The sequence below is a fragment of the Bos javanicus genome, chromosome 1, assembly GCF_032452875.1.
Source record: "Bos javanicus breed banteng chromosome 1, ARS-OSU_banteng_1.0, whole genome shotgun sequence".
NCBI classification, from domain to species: Eukaryota; Metazoa; Chordata; class Mammalia; order Artiodactyla; family Bovidae; genus Bos; species Bos javanicus.
Window position 1 is genome coordinate 48,901,702 of NC_083868.1, and position 20,444 is coordinate 48,922,145.

The following is a 20,444-nucleotide window of genomic DNA, read 5'->3' on the forward strand; positions in this document are numbered from 1 at the left end:
TTGTTGATTTTTTAGTTTATTCACCTTTTTACTTGTTCTTAGGATATAGTGGTGACTTCCAAGTTTCTTATATGCTGACCCTTGTTTACTATACAGTACAGCTTTTTGAGCATGGCCAATACATCTGTGTCTCAGCCATCCTCTATCCAGTCCATGGCTGATGATGTTAATCTCATAACTTACTAAAGTGCATATCATCTGTAGCCAGAGCGGCCCTTTCCAAGCCTTCTTTTTCTTTTTAATAGTTTTTCTAATTCACCTCACATTGGTACAAAGAAACATAGAGTCAGATTAAGAATAGAAAAGCTGAGGAATCTACACTTGATGGAGGAGATGGCTGGCCTAAGGATGCTTGACTAGATATTCCCCCCCACCTCCATTTGTTAAATACAATCTGAGTGGTAAAATCTTGCTCTAGTCCTACAATAAATGCAGGGATTTTTTTCTAGGGGGCTATCAGTTTTCCTGGGCTTCATTAGCTGAATCTGTACTTCACAGAAGACTGCTCCAACCAGCTTCTCTCCCACTCACTTCTGAGATTATAATGGTGAAACAGGCTATATGAAATACATATGTTGTGGGGGAAGAAACTGAAAACTTACTGGTTTCATATATTTTTAAATTATCCATTATATTGGTTTTCTCTTTGACTTGGCCTCTGCTCTAGAAAACCACTGTGTCCATGTACCATCAATTTTCCTGGTTATTTTGCTAGCCAATTTGGAAGAATTTTTTTTTTTAACTTAACTGAGATTGTGTTATTTATTTAGGAGTTTTCCTACAGAGAGTTTTTGTCTGATGACAGGAATATATTTATCAGGAGCAATACCTGTTGCTTGCAGGTGAGATCCATGACTACACATATTTTTTTCCTCTATTTTTCTAAAAAGTGTTAGCATTTGAAACAAAATCTCTCCTAGATTAATAGTACTTGTCATTTTTACATTACAAATAATACATCAGATGCAACTTTACTGGGTTAGAATATTTCTGTTTTGATTAAGAAACAAACTTACTGATGCTTGAATTATTTCAAACCCATAATCCTCTATTAGAAAATCAGTCAGAGTAAAAATCATCCAGCCATAGACTTTTCCATTTGTTGTAACTTTATATTTGCTGTTTAAAGCATACTTCTGTAGTCTCAGAATGGCACCTTTCACTGCAGTAGAAGTGACTCCCACTGACCGATTCAAAGAATGATCATAAATTGTGAATTGCCCATTATACTCCAGTAAAATATTCACTTCCAAATTTTAGAGATATTAAGAGGATTTTCTTCATCCACTTCACATAACACTGAATTGCTTTTGCAGAAATGGGAAATGGAAAAATTCCTTCAACATGATACTCTCTTCACTTTGTCTGGGAGAAATTCTTCTATTCAGTGCTTGGTTTATATGATGGTTCTAATGTCAGTGTTAAAGAAGGTTCTCCACTGGTTTCTCTCATTTTGGTAAATTCAATGTGTTCATGAAATAGAGATTTTTGAATACCATCTTTTATTTCATCTTTTATAGAAGTTCCTGAACTAAGTTTAGAGGAATAAGTACAGATTAATCAGATGAGGAGAAGCTGAGTTATCATCTAGGCAAAGAAAATAATAATAATAATAAACACATAAAAATTGCCAAAGTGAATCATCACATTACATGTTCATGGCACATTCTCAGAAATATAATGAAATATTTCACTAATGACTATATGTAGAACTTAAGAAATTGATAATAACCTATTAGTTTATTCTCCATATAATCAAAATTTGCAATTTTAGATGATAGTAGGAAGTCAAGAAACACCCGGAGTAACAGGCAAATTTGGCCTTGGAATACAGAATGAAGCAGGGCAAAGACTAATAGAGTTTTGCCAAGAAAATACACTGGTCATAACAAACACCCTCTTCCAACAACACAAGAGAAGACTCTCCACATGGACATCACCAGATGGTCAACACCGAAATCAGATTGATTATATTCTTTGCAGCCAAAGATGGAGAAGCTCTATACAGTCAGCAAAAGCAAGACCAGGAGCTGACTGTGGCTCAGATCATGAACTCCTTATTGCCAAATTCAGACTGAAATTGAAGAAAGTAGGGAAAACCACTAGACCATTCAGGTATGACCTAAATCAAATCCCTTATGATTATACAGTGGAAGTGAGAAATAGATTTAAGGGCCTAGATCTGATAGATAGAGTGCCTGATGAACTATGGAATGAGGTTTGTGACATTGTACAGGAGACAGGGATCAAGACCTTCCCCATGGAAAAGAAATGCAAGAAAGCAAAATATCTGTCTTGGGAGGCCTTACAAATAGCTGTGAAAAGAAGAGAAGTGAAAAGCAAAGGAGAAAAGGAAAGATATAAATATCTGAATGCAGAGCTCCAAAGAATAGCAAGAAGAGATAAGAAAGCCTTCTTCAGCGATCAATGCAAAGAAATAGAGGAAAACAACAGAATGGGAAAGACTAGAGATCTCTTCAAGAAAATAAGAGATAGTAAAGGAACATTTCATGCAAAGATGAGCTCGATAAAGGACAGAAATGGTATGGACCTAACAGAAGCAGAGGATATTAAGAAGAGATAGCAAGAATACACAGAAGAACTGTACAAAAGAGATGTTCAAGGCCCAGATAATCACGAAGGTGTGATCACTGACCTAGAGCCAGACATCCTTTAATGTGAAGTCAAGTGGGCCTTAGAAAGCATCATTATGAACAAAGCTAGTGGAGGTGATGGCATTCCAGTTGAGCTATTCCAAATCCTGAAAGATGATGCTGTGAAAGTGCTGCACTCAATATGCCAAGAAATTTGGAACTCAGCAGTGGCCACAGGGCTGGAAAAGGTCAGTTTTCATTCCAATCCCAAAGAAAGGCAATGCCAAAGAATGCTCAAACTACTGCACAATTGCACTCATCTCACATGCTAGTAAAGTAATGCTCAAAATTCTCTAAGCCAGGCTTCAGCAATATGTGAACCATGAACTTCCTGATGTTCATGCTGGTTTTAGAAAAGGCAGAGGAACCAGAGGTCAAACTGCCAACATTCGCCGGATCATAGAAAAAGCAAGAGAGTTCCAGAAAAACACCTATTTATGCTTTATTGACTATGCCAAAGCCTTTGACTGTGTGGATCACAATAAACTGTGGAAAATTCTGAAAGAGATGGGAATACCAGACCACCTGACCTGCCTCTTGAGAAATTTGCATGCAGGTCAGGAAGCCACAGTTAGAACTGGACATGGAACAACAGACTGGTTGCAAATAGGAAAAGGAGTTCATCAAGGCTGTATATTGTCACCCTGCTTATTTAACTTATATGCAGAGTACATCATGAGAAACGCTGGGCTGGAAGAAGCACAAGCTGGAATCAAGATTGCTGGGAGAAATATCAATAACCTCAGATATGCAGATGACACCACCCTCATGGCAGAAAGTGAAAAGAAACTCAAAAGCCTCTTGATGAAAGTGAAAGTGGAGAGTGAAAAAGTTGGCTTAGAGCTCAACATTCAGAAAACGAAGATCATGGCATCCAGTCCCACCACTTCGTGGGAAGTAGATGGGGAAACAGTGGAAACAGTGTCAGACTTTATTTTTCTGGGCTCCAAAATCACTACAGATGGTGACTGCAGCCATGAAATTAAAAAACACTTACTCCTTGGAAGGAAAGTTATGACCAACCTAGACAGCATATTCAAAAGCAGAGACGTTACTTTGCCAACAAAGGTTCATCTAGTCAAGGCTATGGTTTTTCCTGTGGTCATGTATGGATGTGAGAATTGGACTGTGAAGAAGGCTGAGTGCTGAAGAATTGATGCTTTTGAACTGTGGTGTTGGAGAAGACTCTTGAGAGTCCCTTGGACTGCAAGGAAATCCAACCAGTCCATTCTAAAGGAGATCAGCCCTGGGATTTCTTTGGACGGAATGATGCTAAAGCTGAAACTCCAGTACTTTGACCACCTCATGAGAAGGGTTGACTCATTGGAAAAGACTCTGATGCTGGTAGGGATTGGGGGCAAGAGGAGAAGGGGACGACAGAGGATGAGATGGCTGGATGGCATCACTGACTCGATGAACATGAGTCTGAGTGAACTCCGGGAGTTGGTGATGGACAGGGAAGCCTGGCATGCTGCGATTCTTGGGGTCGCAAAGAGTCGGACACGACTGAGCGACTGATCTGATCTGATACATTTTCTTAGATTTATTATTTTTAAATTCACACAATGAAAACTTTTACTAGCTTTAACATTTTTATCTGTGTGGAAAATAATCTTTTCAACCTCAACTATATTTCCCTAAATTTTTAAATGTCTTATTTCCTTGCCTAATAAGTGGTGCTAGTGGTTTTTCCAGCTCATGTATGGAGAGTTGGACCATAGAGAAAGCTGACTGCTGATGAACTGATGCTTTTGAACTCTGGTGTTGAAGACTCTAGAGAGTCCTTTGGACTGCAATGAGATCAAACCAGTCAATCCTAAAGGACTGATCCTGAAGCTGAAGCTCCATACTTTGGCCATCTGATTCATTAGATAAAACCATGATGTTGGTTAAGATTTAAGGCAGGAGGACAACAGAACAACAGAGACTGACACGGTTGGATGGCATCACTGACTCAATGGACATGAGTTTGAGCAAGCTCTGGGAGTTGGTAAAGGATAGGGAAGCCTGGCATGCTGCAGTCCATGGGGTCACAGAGAGTTGGACACAACTGAGCAACTGAACAACAAGTGGTAAAGAACCTGCCTATCAATGCAGGAGACATAAGAGATATGGGTTTGATTTCTGGGTTGGGAAGATCCCCTGGAGGAGGGCATGGAAATCCACTCCAGTATTCTTGCCTTGAGAATCATAGGACAGAGGAGCCTAGTAGGCTATAGTCCATAGGGTTGCAAAGAGTCAGACACAGCTGAAGCGACTTAGCACAGTACAATAATGATATTTTGCAGAGTCATTTATGAACCTGGAAGTCAAATTAAAGAAACAAATATTATTCTAGAAATTTATAAGTTACTAAGTTTGAGCTAAAACAAGAAAGCATGTGATTTAAGAATTTTTGATACTTGGAAACACCTTTTTTTATGTATGGTGATTTTCTATAAATGGAAGGGCAACATGTTCATGATTTTCCCCAATGAAACTTCATATAAGAACTCAAAGTTCAATTCATATACCACATGAAATTATTTAGCTCCTTCAAAGTAACTACATTTTTAAAATACGATTATTAAAATCTAGAGTTGTTTAGAAGTAAGGCAATGACTACTTCCTTGGGACTACTTTTCTCCTAAAATTTTTTCAAAGTATTATTAGCAATATTTTTATACATAATAATTAATCAAAGATTATTTACTTTAATTCCTCAACCTTCTCCACGCATCAGACTCCTCTCTTCACTGGTTTCTATCACTAGACTCACAGTGCAATGAAATGATAAAAGGAGATCTTTCTTCCAATGGGAACTGTATAGAATATCACCTCACTTGGTTTTAGAACTGCACTGTTTCCTTCTCGAATTAATGTATTGTATATACATTTTTAACAGGTATTGAAAAAAACCCACTCCCTGCTTACTAAAAATTCATATTTCACAGCTAGAATTTGGATGTAAATGGAGGATTACATTTTACTTGAAAAATACACATTTAAGCTAGTAATTACCATTTACAGTATCATCCTTAAGATGTCTAATAGTACTTGGGCTCCTCTGCACTATTCATGCTAATTCCCAGATAAGAATTTCCCAGCGGAAACAAATCTTATAAATATTTCAATGTGATCATGAAGATACTTTATGATCACAAACTGAAAAGCCATTAAATTGTCACTGATGATATTGTATGCATGGACATACCTTAAAATCATGAATCTATACCATTTAGCAACAAAAATTCAATAACTCATGTAAGTGACAAGTACTTTACAATTAATCCTTATTATCAAGAGCAAGTGAAAGTGCTGGAAAAGTTAGTCAGGTGCCACAGGCCATAATAAAAAGAACTTGTGTGTTTTCCAAACAATTGTCTGTTTGCTATGGAAAACACAGTAATAAAAAGAAGTACTAATTATTGAGAGCCTACTAGTTGCATGTGTGTGTGTGAGTGTGTGTGTGCATGCACGCATGTGTATGGGTATGTGGGGAGGTGTGTGTTTGATAGTGTTGACTCTTTGCAACCCTTTGGACTGTAACCACCAGATTCCTCTGTCCATGGGATTTTTCAGGCAAGAATATTGGAGTGGCTTGCCATTTCCTCCTCCAGGGTGTTTTCCCAACCGAAGGATCAAACCTGTGTATTCTGCACTGCCAAATTTTTTATCTTTGGCATCTTGATTTTATTGTTAAAAACAGCTGTATTTACAGAAATAGCCAGAGATGTAGAAAACAAACTTATGGTTACTAGTGGGGAAAGTGGGGGGAAATATCCTGGGAGAATGGAATAGACATATACACACTACTAAATGTAAAATAGATAACTAATAAGGACCTACACAGGGAACTCTTCTCAGTATTCTGTAATGGCCATTATGGGAAAAGAATCTAAAAAAGAGTGGGTATATATGTATGATTCACTTTGCTATACAGCAGAAACTAACACAGCATTGTAAATCAACTATACTCCAATAAAATTTTTAAAAGCCAGCTGTATTTTATCATACTGTAATGCCATAAATATAAACCTCCATTTTAGTGTGTATTTTTTTAGTGCACATTGCCTCCAAACCTCAGTTTCATTGTATATCTTATGAGCAAATAACTTTATATTTCATTAACCCTTTTAGTATCAGAAAACTTTTTCTAGTTCCTCTACTTTCCTATATCATACTTTCTTAATAATTTATACAGATGAAGTTCAAATAATGACTTAGTGTGTTCAATAACGCTTACAACATTGTCACATGACAATGATGCATAGTTACCCAGCTCCTTATATTCATGGGCCTCAGTTCACTTATCTATAAACTGAAGGAAGATATTTGATTAGTGTATTCCTAAGACCAAATCTAGTCTAATATTCAATGCTAAATGACTGTGCTGTTCCATTCATTATCTCCCATCTATATTAAAAAGCAACAACTATGCATCTTCCTAGTCAAAAAAGAAAAACCATATTACTCTGCCTTACACATTCTGATTCTTCCTTCACCCTTTCACAAAAGGGCTAAATTTCTACTCAACTGACAAGACTAATTTTATTTGAAAATTAATATGTTGAACCAAAAAAATTCCAATGATACAGTCATCTCTGAAATATCCTTCAGTTCATTTCAGTTGCTCAGTCATGTCCGACTTTTTGCCACCCCATTAACTGCAGCACGCCAGGCCTCCCTGTCCATCACCAACTCCTGGAGTCTACCCATTTGGAAATATCCTTAGTCCCATCCAAATCACTTGAACCAATCAATGGGAAAAGAAAAAGTGGTTTCTTAAAGGGCAAGACAAGCATGCAACGCTCACTGTACTTTGGCCAACAAGACAGAGAAAAGATGATTGTGTTTTACTGAATGTAAAGTTACAATCTGGCATCATTATTATATTACAGGGACTATTTGCTATGGAAAGAGTTGTGCTAAATCCCCATGTGTGTTAGAGACAGTATCTGCCCCAAAGTAATCCAAATTCATGGTTATAGTAAGGTGCTTTCTAATGAAACTTTACATTGATACTAATTTTATTTTCATTACTAAAGCATGAAAGAAATAATAGAACACTCACATGCATCAAGGAATTCCTTTAGTGACTAAATAAAAAAATTTTATTGGAATAAATAAGGTATTGCTTTACCTTTAAAAAAAAAAAAGGAGATGTTTGTCCAGTTCTACTATTCCCTTTGCACCCCAAATTGAATTTCTCTCTATGAAACCTAGTCATTTTTAGAGAACATTATGGAAGGGCAATATCATACATTCTCCCCTAGTACCTTGAGCATTTTGTAAATGATTTCATTCTGGGCTTTTGTTTTTTCCCCTTTAAATACTGAAAGCTTAGTTGTATCAATAAATAAGCAAAATCATTTTCCAAATTTTTGGCCAAAATATCTGGTTTCAGGGAATAATTCACTGATAACTCTAACAATTTGCCCTATGCTATAGTCTAGTCAAGGCTATGGTTTTTCCAGTAGTCATGTATGGATGTGAAAATTGGACTATAAAGAAAGCTGAGCACTGAAGAATTGATGCTTTTGAACTGTGGTGTTGGAGAACTTTTGAGAGTCCCTTGGACTGCAAGGAGATCCAACCAGTCCATCATAAAGGAGATTAGTCCCAGGTGTTCACTGGAAGGACTGATGTTGAAGCTGAAACTCCAGTATTTTGGCCACCTGATGCAAAGAGCTGACTCATTTGAAAAGACCCCGATGTCGGGAAAGATTGAGGGCAGGAGAAAAAGGGGACGACAGAGAATTAGATGGTTGGATGGCATCCCACTGACTCAATGCACATGGGTTTGAGTAGACTCAGGCAGTTGGTGATAGACAGGGAGGTCTGGCGTGCTGCAGTTCATGGGGTCACAAAGAGTCAGGCATGACTGAGCCGCTGAACTGAACTGAATAGCTACAGAATAGTTTAACTCGTAATCATTTATGATAAATAATGTATGCTGCCTGCCTTTGATTTTTATCAATGACAAAAATTACATGATGTGCCTCCCAAAAGGACATGCCTATTATTCAGAACAGGTTATCTCATTAAATAAATAGAGAAGGAAACAAAATAAATTGTGCTTATATTCGTGTTTCACAGCAGAGGTTGTTATACATATGGGTCAAAGATGGACCCTCTGCATTGGCTTAGATGTTTACTTCTACACAGCAGCCAAGCCTGCTAGCCCAAAGCTTACGGGTACCAAACTCAAATTCTTAACCATTAAATGATTTTAAATATAGTCCATATAAACATATTTTTAGCCATTTAGAGTCTATCAACTATGTATACTCCTCAAAACTTGCCCCATGTCTGATAACCATAGATAAGACAAACCCTGTGACTATAAAAGACTGCAAACCCCAGATATCCTTCTGAACTCAGACCTGGAAACTCCCAGCCTTACTGCTAACTGACATCACCAAAACATATCTGCCCCTCTCTGATTTTCCCTTCTCTAAGGTGGTCCAGTCTCTTGCTCTATTCCCCTTTTGAGGGGTTTCACATGCCAAACTCCCCTTCTTACAGCCTTGTCCAGGAATTGACCAACAAATCTTGCCATGTATTACTGCCTCTCATGATTCTGTCTCTTCCTTCTCAGTTCCAAAATCTTCAAACTTACCACACAGGTAATATACTCATTTCAAATTACATAGTGTCTAGGTCTTGCCCCAACTTTCAGAAACTAAGATGAAGAAGGAAACATAATTTAACTACTTGTGAACTTCTAAGTGGAAAAAAATGTAATGATTGCCATTTAAGAAATATTTAAAAGCAAAATATTCTGTAGTTAGATGGCAATTCATTAAAGGGAACAGACTAAGGGTGAATATTTTGCTAGGAAATACTTGCAACTATTTGAAATTATAAAACTGAACACAAAATAGACTGCATAAATTTAAGAAGAAAAGAGAGGGAGAAGAAGGAAGCTGAGTAGAAGAAAGAGGAAAAGCAGATACTCACTATAGTTACAAGCAAATATAAAATCAATAAAACTAAAAGAGTTATTAAAGATAGTAGTGACCTAAGTCACAGCCCTGAAAAATAAAAATTCACATATTATTTTAATTTTCCGAGAGTAATTAATCTATATAATAGCTCTGTAAAAAGGAGGTTAATCTAGCACTAATAGGTAAAACAAAAAAAAATTCTGAATGTTCATATGATATTTTAGTTGTTCATACCTATCAGCCCAATTATTTTCTTTTCAGAGAGAAAATAAATCTATAGGGAGAAATGCTTAGAGATTTACGTTTGAGTTTTCAGAGACAATTATATTGTATACTTTTCTTTTGGTATCTTTTTAGAATGGATACCAACCAACACTCTTGTCAAAAGAATTTTTGTCTATTTATTTCAGTCTATTCTGGTCAGAAAGCATAACATAGTTTTTTATATTATTGACATTTGATGGGTTAAAAAAATTCAATATTGTTTTAATTTTATTGTCTGATTATTACTGACTAAGAGTACAATTTTATGGGTGTATCGGGCATCTGCATTAAATCTTTGGTAAGTTGCTAATTATCATCCATTACCCATTTGTATACTTAGTTGTATTTTTTGTAATAATAAGTTGTATATTTACATGCGTTAATCCAATTACTATGAATTATACTACAAATAGTTTCTTACAAACTGGTTCTTATCTTTAGCTTTGTATATATTATTATTGTTATTATTTGCTTTTGAATATCTGATAGGGGTGAGGGTGCTTCTAATATAACATGCAGGAATAGCACTTATCCCTTCTCTCTTACCACAGACACATTTAGTTTTTAAAACATTTTATTTCAAAATTATTTTAGACAAAGTTACAAAAATGCTCCTTACCCATTTTCCCAGTGTTAATACCTTTTACAGTATAATGATAAAAGCCAGAAAAGTAGCATTATGATACTATACTGTTATTTTCAGTTTAGTTAGTTGTATTTTATAGTGGAGAAGGGGACGAGAGAGGATGAGATGGCTGGATGGCATCACTGACTCGATGGACGTGAGTCTGAGTGAACTCCGGGAGTTGGTGATGGACAGGGAGGCCTGGTGTGCTGTGATTCATGGGGTCGCAAAGAGTCGGACACGACTGAGCGACTGATCTGATCTGATTTTATAGTTGTATAATTTCTTCTTTGGAATTTTAAATAAGATACATTAATTTAAGATCATTATTTTATGTACTTCAGACTGTGTCTCTTGATTTTATACCATTTAAGAATAATAAGTTAACATCTTTGGCACCTGTTTTTCCAATGTAATGGGTTCCTCCACTTTCTGTCTATAATATTCTACATTTTCACATGATTTGTAGCATAATGCACTTCACTGCTAATTGGTTTTTTGTATTTTTTTGGTTACAGAGATGTTAGTTAGGCAATTTTAATTTTAAAACTTGTAGCAATTCCAAAATTTAACAATTCTGACTGCAGTCCTGAGTTTCCTGGCCAATGTATATTCTGGTTATGAATCATTTTTTGAAGAAAAAATAAAGTTTATTTGTCCTAGCTAATAACATTAAGCTTTGTAAATTCATAACTAGGAGAGCTGTTCATCAGGACCATTTGAACCAGATGTCTGTATACTTCCTGCAACACTGAATTTATTTGATTTTTTGACACAATTACTGTCCTTATTACTTTTATTTCATAAACGTTCAAGTATTAACTCTCATAAATCATATTTCAGAATTGGTTTTCCTTAACATTTGTTTGCATTTTTTTTCTCTCATAAATTTATTCTTATATTGTTTCAGACAATCTCAAGGACTCTACATCATCTAGTTGATAACTTCAAAATTATTTTTACCAAGACATCCTCTGAGCCACAACTTGTATGTTTTCATGTTATTTTTTTACATTTATCTAAAGCTTAAAGCTCAACATTCAGAAAATGAAGATCATGGCATCTGGTCCCATCACTTCATGGGAAATAGATGGGGAAACAGTGGAAACAGTGCCAGACTTTATTTTTCTGGGCTCCAAAATCACTGCAGATGGTGACTGCAGCCATGAAATTAAAAGACGCCTACTCCTTGGAAGGAAAGTTATGATCAACCTAGACAGCATATTCAAAAGCAGAGACATTACTTTGCCAACAAAGGTCCGTCTAGTCAAGGCTATGGTTTTTCCTGTGGTCATGTATGGATGCAAGAGTTGGACTGTGAAGAAAGCTGAGTGCTGAAGAATTGATGCTTTTGAACTGTGGTGTTGGAGAAAACTCTTGAGAGTCATTTGGACTGCAAGGAGACCCAACCAGTCCATTCTGAAGGAGATCAGCCCTGGGATTTCTTTGGAGGGAATTATGCTGAAGCTGAAACTCCAGTACTTTGGCCACCTCGTGCGACGAGTTGACTCATTGGAAAAGACTCTGATGCTGGGAGGGATTGGGGGCAGGAGGAGAAGGGGACGACAGAGGATGAGATGGCTGGATGGCATCACTGACCTGATGGACGTGAGTCTGAGTGAACTCCGGGAGTTGGTGATGGACAGGGAGGCCAGGTGTGCCGCGATTCACGGGGTCACAAAGAGTGGGACAGGACTGAGCGAATGAACTGACTGACTGACTGACTATATTCAAAACTAAACTCTTCTTTAAATGAGCATAGCTGTATCCACTTCTATCACAGTCATTTATATTAGAATAAATTGTATTATAAGTGCAATATGTGAGTATTTTTATATTTTTTATTACAAAGATGTTAAATGGGCAATTTTAATTTTAAAACTTGTAACAATTCCAAAATTTGTTGACATATCCAAGTAAGCACAAATCAACAAATTTTGTCAATTTTACCTATAAAAACATATTAAGTTAAGTTTTGTCTATCTTCTCAAGAAAATGCCTAGCTCAAGTTAGAATTATGTCCTCTTCTGCTGATGTATATGTGATGTGGTCATATGTGTATATGCTGATGTGGTCACTCTATATAAACACCTGTCTCCTCTCAATTCTTTCTCTACTATGTGACCTTAGTGATTTGCTTAGAACATACATCAGAGCCTTACTGTTTGAAGACAATTACGCATGGATTCCTTACATGTCTGCATGTTTTGGGAGCGAGACATTGATCTGCCTTTGTTCAAGATGATCTTTTCAAGGATATTTGTAAGACAAAGATAGATAGAGTCTCTTACTGAGTATAAAGTAAGCATGCTTACTGCCCAATTTAATCAAAACCATGTCTTTTCTGTGGGAAAAGGAGGCAGGTTTTTAATAACTATTACAGAAGATTCCTATTCCATAAGCTCAGTGTCTCTTCCTCTTCTGCAACATAATCCATTGTCTGTTCCAGCACTTCTCTGGGCCCACCAGTGTTGTTGCTGTGGAAGTCAGACAAGGGGAACTGGTACAAATATGTTTATCCTCATGGCACTTGCTATGTCATGAATAATAGTATCTTTCATCTCTGACTTAAGTCCTAAGTCTTCTACCAGTATTCTTCTACTTGTATTTGATAGGCTAACATAATCTTACAAGTAAGGTCAAAATCCCAACAATAGTTGGACCTCCCTGTCTACAGGTTCATCATTCATGGATCTACTTGTGGATTAGATTGGCTGAATGTAAGGAACCTGAGCATTGACAAAGTTTGGTGTCTGCAGAGAATCTGGAAACAATGCCATTGTGGAAACAATGCCATTGTGGAGACAATGAATATCAAGGGATGACTGCATTCAGATAACTTGATACTGTCATGCATATCAATTTTTAACCATAATTCCAAAAAAGGAAATACTGTCTTCTTATGATGGTTTGAGGTTCCCTGCATGGTCAGTACCAATCTATGTCGTTTGATACAGTGCTACTTTCCCATTTATGCATTGAATATTAATCATTCAAATGTTCTTTTAGTTTCTCAAATATGCCAAGATTTTTCTTGCTTAAGGGATCCTCCTTCCCTGTTTATCCTAACATGACTTTTCTTCTTGACTTTTGAAAATCTGCCTCCTCACTTTCAACCTATTATTCCTTCATCCTTACTCTCTTACCACTGCTCACTGCCTGCTACCTGGTTCTTTCCTCTTAGTTCATACCACAATGCATTATTTTATTTGACCAGTTGTTTTTGTTTGTTTCCCCATTAGGCTGTATTCTAAATCTTAATACAAACTTAGAATATTCTGAGTAAGACTTTAACTTTCTATCACAAAAGAGGTTGTGTAGTATAATTTTCTATGTCAATCTTATTTTAACTTTCAAAAATAAAGAAAACCATGATGGCCCTAAACAATTTTAATATGTGCATTAATCATGTTTCCAGATTAAAAAGGAGAAATGCATGTTATAGAAATGTATTTTATTTGCATTTGAAAATGCTTTCTAAAGTGCATAAAAATATAAACTTTTAGGAATATATTTAATAATATATTCCTATTAGCAATTAGAAAAATATATAGTGAAAAAAATGCACATGTAATCAATAGTTTTTTTTCCTTCTGTATTAATGTAGTAATTATTTTAGTGTTAAATATGAAATAATAAAGTGTATTATTTTTTGATTCTGTAAGAACACATGACATAATATCTATCTTTTTAACAAATCTTTACATGTACATTATTGATGATATGTACAGTGCTGTACAGTATTCCACATACTGGCTATTGTGGATAGTGCTGCAATGAATATGGAGTACTAATATCTCTTCAAGATTCTGATTTCAGTTATTCTAGATAAATACTCAGAAATGGGATTGCTAGATCGCATGGTAGTTTAGTTTTATTTTTAAATTCTTGAAGAATGAAAAAAGCAAAATGGCTTTCTGAGGAGGCCTTACAAATAGCTGTGAAAAGAAGGGAAGTGAAAGCAAAGGAGAAAAGGAAAGATATACCCATTTGTATTCAGAGTTCCAAAGAATAGCAAGGAGAGATTAGCAAGCCTTCCTCAGCAATCAATGCAAAGAAATAAAGGGAAACAATGGGAAAGACTAGAGATGTCTTGAAGAAAATTAGAGATACCAAGGGACTATTTCAAGTAAAGATGGGCACAATAAAGGACAGAAATGGTAGGGACCTAACATAAGCAGAAGATATTAAAAAGAGGTGGCAAGAATACACAGAAGAACTGTACAAAAAAGATATTCATGACCGAGATAATCATGATGGTGTGATCACTCACCTAGAGCCAGACATCCTGGAATGTGAAGTCAAGTGGGCCTTAGGAAGCATCACTATGAACAAAGCTAGTGGAGGTGATGGAATTCCAATTGAGCTATTTCAAATCTTGAAAGATTATGCTGTAAAATTGCTGCACTCAATATGTCAGAAAATTTGGAAAACTCACCAGTGGCCACAGGACTGGAAAAGCTCAGTTTTCATTCCAATCCCAAAGAAAGGCAATGCCAAAGAATGCTCAAACTACTGCACAATGCTCTCATGTTCCACGCTAGTAAAGTAATGCTTAAAATTCTCCAAGACAGGCTTCAGCAATACATGAAAAGTGAACTTCCAGATATTCAAGCTGGTTATAGGAAAGGCAGAGGAACCAGAGATCAAATTGCCAATATCTGCTGGATCATCGAAAAAGCAAGAGAATTTAAAAAAAAAAATCTATTTCTGCTTTATTGACTATGCCAAAGCCTTTGACTATATGGATCACAATAAACTGTGGAAAATTTTGAAAGAGATGGGAATACCAGACCACCTGATCTGCTTCTTGAGAAATTTGTATGCAGGTCAGGAAGCAATAGTTAGAACTGGACATGGAACAACAGACTGGTTCCAAATAGGAAAAGGAGTACGTCAAGGCTGTATATTGTCACCCTGATTATTTAACTTATATACAGAGTACATCATGAGAAATGCTGGGCTGGAGGAAGCACAATCTGGAATCAAGATTGCTGGGAGAAATATCAATAACCTCAGATATGCAGATGACACTACCCTTATGGCAGAAAGTGAAGAAGAACAAAAGAGCCCGTTGATGAAAGTGAAAGAAGTGAGTGAAAAAGTTGGCTTAAAGTTCAACATTCAGAAAACTAAGATCATGGCATCAGGTCCCATCACTTCATGGCAAATAGGGAAACAGTGGAAACAGTGTCAGACTTTATTTTTGGGGGGCTCCAAAATCACTGCAGATGGTGATTGCTGCCATTAAATTAAAAGACACTTACTCCTTGGAAGGAAAGTTATGACCAACCTAGACAGCATATTCAAAAGCAGAGACATTACTTTGTCAACAAAGGTCCATGTAGTCAAGGCTATGGCTTTTCCAGTGGTCATGTATGGATATGAGAGTTGGACTATAAAGAAGGCTGAGTGCCAAAGAACTGATGCTTTTGAACTGCAGTGTTGGAGAAGACTCTTGAGAGTCCCTTGGACTGCAAGGAGATCCAACCAGTCCATCCTAAAGATCAGTCCTGGGTGTTCATTGGAAGGACTAATGTTGAAGCTGAAACTCCAGTACTTTGGCCACTTGATGCGAAGAGCTGATTTATTTGAAAAGACCCTGATGCTGGGAAAGATTGAGGGCAGGAGGAGAAGGGAATGACAGAGGATGAGATGGTTGGATGGCATTACCGACTCAATGGACATGGGTTTGGGTAGATTTTGGCAGTAAGTGATGGACAGGGAGTCCTGGCATGCTGCAGTTCATGGGGTCGCAAAGAGTCGGACACAACTGAGTGACTGAACTGAACTGGAAGTACTGACATGATATTTTCATAGCAGCTACACCGTTTTGCCTTTCCACAAGCTACATCAAACTAAAATTCTTCTGCACAGCATAGGTAACAATCAAAAGTGAAAAGACAATCTACAGAATGGGAGATAGCTTTATCTCCAAAATATAAAAGGGATTTCCAGAATTCAATAGCAAAATAACCTCTCTTATACTTGGCTAAGGAGTCAAATAGACATTAATCCAGAGAAGATATACAACTGGCTAACAGATATATGAAAAAATGCTCAATGTAACTAATCATCAGGGAAATCCAAATTAAACCCACAATGAAATATTTGGGTTAACTGACTAAGGGTATATTTACATATCTACTTCACTGGTGACAAAGGAAAGTTTTGTAAAACTAATAACTACCTAGAAAATTATTCCCCTGATGTCACTGGCTTTTTTAAACTGTACTTGGTTGTTTATATGGTTGTATCTCAAATTAATAAAATACTTGTGTCTGGTGAGTGTTTTATCCATTTTGAAACTCAAAACATAAATGACTGACTTATGGCTGATCCATGTTGAGATTTGACAGAAAACGATAAAATTCTGTAAAGCAATTATCCTTAAAAAAATTTTTTTTAAGTTATGCTTAAAATAATAGTTGAAACTGCCAACTTAGTCACAAATATAACATATTGTTCAGTTGGTTATGGGAGGTATATATATTATTCTTCTGTCAATTCCCTGAGGCAGGGCGAGGGTTGCTAAGGATGGTCATATAAGACTGAAGGTAGGAAATGCACCCCAAGAGCAGGCATCTCAGTCTATCTTAGTTATAACAGCTCCCAAGGTGCCAGTGAAAAGATACCTCTAAGAGTGTAAGAAACACAAGTCACCAGTAATTGCACAAAGGGTAAATTGGCCTCTTTTGTTGGGTGTGAGAAATACAGTTTTTGAAGTTAAAATGATCAATGGAAAGAGTTCTGTCAGTTCATCAGTATTTCTGGAGGGGTGACAACTGCTTTAAAATCTCCATGATTTCTGTCATACTTTAAACCCAGCACTTATCTAAGTTTTCTCTGGGGTCCATTCACCAAGAGATGGTAAGTCCTGCACTGCGAGTTATAAGATTGATGACTTCACTGAGACTCTAAGTTGAGAGACACACTGGCCCTGTGAGACAGAGAGAGAGAGAGAGAGAGAGAGAGAGAGAGATAATAAAAAAAGCAGTATGTTATCAGAAGAAAATCTTAATGTTATTTTGTCAGTTGTTACTGTTGCTGTTGTAACTTGAACCAAAAATCATGAAAAGATTTCAGGGCTTTTTCAGGCTCTTATTTTAGTTTCTAAAAAAGAGAAATCTCAACAGCAGAATGGAAAATGGGAAAGTACTAATAGATGAGTGTGCTCTGCTCAGTTGTTACATCCACATCTGCTTCTTTGTGACCCCATGGACTGTATCCTGCCAGGCTCTGTCCATAGGATTCTCCAGGCAAGAACACCAGAGTGGGTTAGCATTCCTTCCTTAGAGGATCTTCCAAACCCAGGGGTTGAATCTGTATCTTCTGTGTCTACTGCATTGCAGGCAGATTTTTTACCACTGAGCCTCTGGGAGAGAGACATATAATAACTGAAGTGATGCCTCAAATCTGAGTTCAATCAAAATTAGAAAGGGGTAAGATTGTGCATGTGTGTATACAGTCTGTGTGAGTGAGTAGTAGAGATGAAAGAATGGAGTTCTGATAGAATATAAGCTGACTTAGTCATTCTCTATAAAACATGTGGCATAGGAACCTGGAATGTTAGGTCCATGAATCCAGGCAAATTGGAAGTGGTCAAACAGGAGATGGCAAGAGAGAGCATCAACATTCTAGGAATCAGCAAACTAATATGGACTGGAATGGGTGAATTTAACTCAGATGACCATTATATCTACTACTTTGGGCAAGAATCCCTTAAAAGAAATGCAGTGGCCATTATAGTCAACAAAAGAGTCCAAAATGCAGTACTTGGATGCAATCTCAAAAATGACAGAATGATCTCCGTTCATTTCCAAGGCAAACCATTCAATATCACAGTAATCGATGTCTATGCCCTGACCAGTAACACTGAAGAAGCTGACATTGAATGCTTCTATGTAAACCTACAAGATCTTCTAGAACTAAAACCCAAAAAGATGTCCTTTTCATTATAGGGGACTGGAATGCAAAAGTAGAAAGTCAAGAAACACCTGGAGTAACAGGCAATTTGGCCTTGGAGTACAGAATGAAGCAGGGCAAAGGCTAATAGAGTTCTGCCAAGAGAACGCACTGGTCATAGTAAACACCGTCTTTCAACAATGCAAGAGAAGACTCTACACATGGACATCACCAGATAGTCAACACTGAAATCAGGTTGATTGTATTATTTGCAGCCAAAAGAAGAAGCTCTATACAATCAGCAAAAACAAGACGGGGAGCGGACTATGGCTCAGATCATGAATTCCTTATTGCCAAATTCAGATTTAAGTTGAAGAAAGTGGGGGGAACCACTAGACCATTCATGTATGATTTATATCAAATTCCTTATGACTATACAGTGAAAGTGAGAAAAAGATTTAAGGGACTAGATGTGATAGACAGAGTGCCTGATGAACTATGGACAGAGGTTCATGACACTGTACAGGAGACAGGAATCAAGACCATCCCCAAGAAAAGAAAATGCAAAAAGCAAAATGGCTTTCTGAGGAGGCCTTACAAATAGCTGTGAAACGAAGGGAAGTGAAAAGCAAAGGAGAAAAGAAAAGATATGCCCATTTGAATACAGAGTTCCAAAGAATAGCAAGGAGAGATAAGAAAGCCTTCCTCAGTGATCAATGCAAAGAAATAGAGGAAGACAACAGAATGGGAAAGACTAGAGATCTCTTCAAGAAAATTAGAGATACCCAGGGAATATTTCATGCAAAGATGGGCTCAATAAAGGACAGAAATGGTACAGACCTAACAGAAGCAGAAGATATTAAGAAGAGGTGGCAAGAATACACAGAAGAACTGTAAAAACAAGATCTTCATAACCCAGATGATCATGATGGAGTGATCACTCACAATCACCTAGAGATAGAAATCATGGAGTGTGAAGTCAGGTGGGCCATAGGAAGCATCACTATGAACAAAGCTAGTGGAGGTGATGGAATTTCAGTTGAGCTATTTCAAATCCTGAATGATGATGCTGTAAAAGTGCTGCACTCAATATATCAGCAAATTTGGAAAACTCAGCAGTGGCCACAGGACTGGAAAAAGTCAGTTTTCATTCCAATCCCAAAGAAAGGCAATGCCAAAGAATCCTCAAACTACTGCACAATTTCACTCATCTCACATGCTAGTAAAGTAATGCTTAAAATTCTCCAAGCCAGGCTTAGGCAATACATGAACCGTGAACTTCCAGATGTTCAAGATGGATTTAGAAAAGGCAGAGGAACTAGAGATCAAATTGCCAACATCTTCTGGAACATCAAAAAAGCAAGAGAGTTCCAGAAAAACATCTACTTATCCTTTATAACCTACACCAAAGCCTTTGACTGTGTGGATCACAATAAACTGTGGAAAATTCTGAAAGAGATGGGAATACCAGACCACCTGACTTGCCTCTTAAGAAACTGGTATGCAGGTCAGGAAGCAGGAGTTATACTAAATGTGAAGCAACAGACTGGTTCCAAATAGGAAAAGGAGTACATCAAGGCTGTATATTGTCACTCTGTTTATTTAACTTATATGCAGAGTACATCATGAGAAATGCTGGGCTGGAGGAAGCACAATCTGGAATCAAGATTGCTGGGAGAAATATCAGTAACCTCAGATATGCAGACGATACCACCCTTATGGCAGAAAGTGAAGAAGAACTGAAGTGCCTCTTGATGAAAGTGAAAGAAGTGAGTGAAAAAGTTAGCTTAAAGCTCAACATTCAGGAAACTAAGATCATGGCATCTTGTCTCATCACTTCATGGCAAATAGGGAAATAGTGGAAACAGTGACAGACTTTACTTTTTGGAGGGCTCCAAAATCACTGCAGATGGTGATTGCAGCCATGAAATTAAAGGACTCTTACTCTCTGTCAGGAAAGTTATGACCAACCTAGACAGTATATTAAGAAGCAGATGAAAAGATGCTCAACATCACTCATTATCAGAGAAATGCAAATCAAAACCACTATGAGGTACCATTTCACAC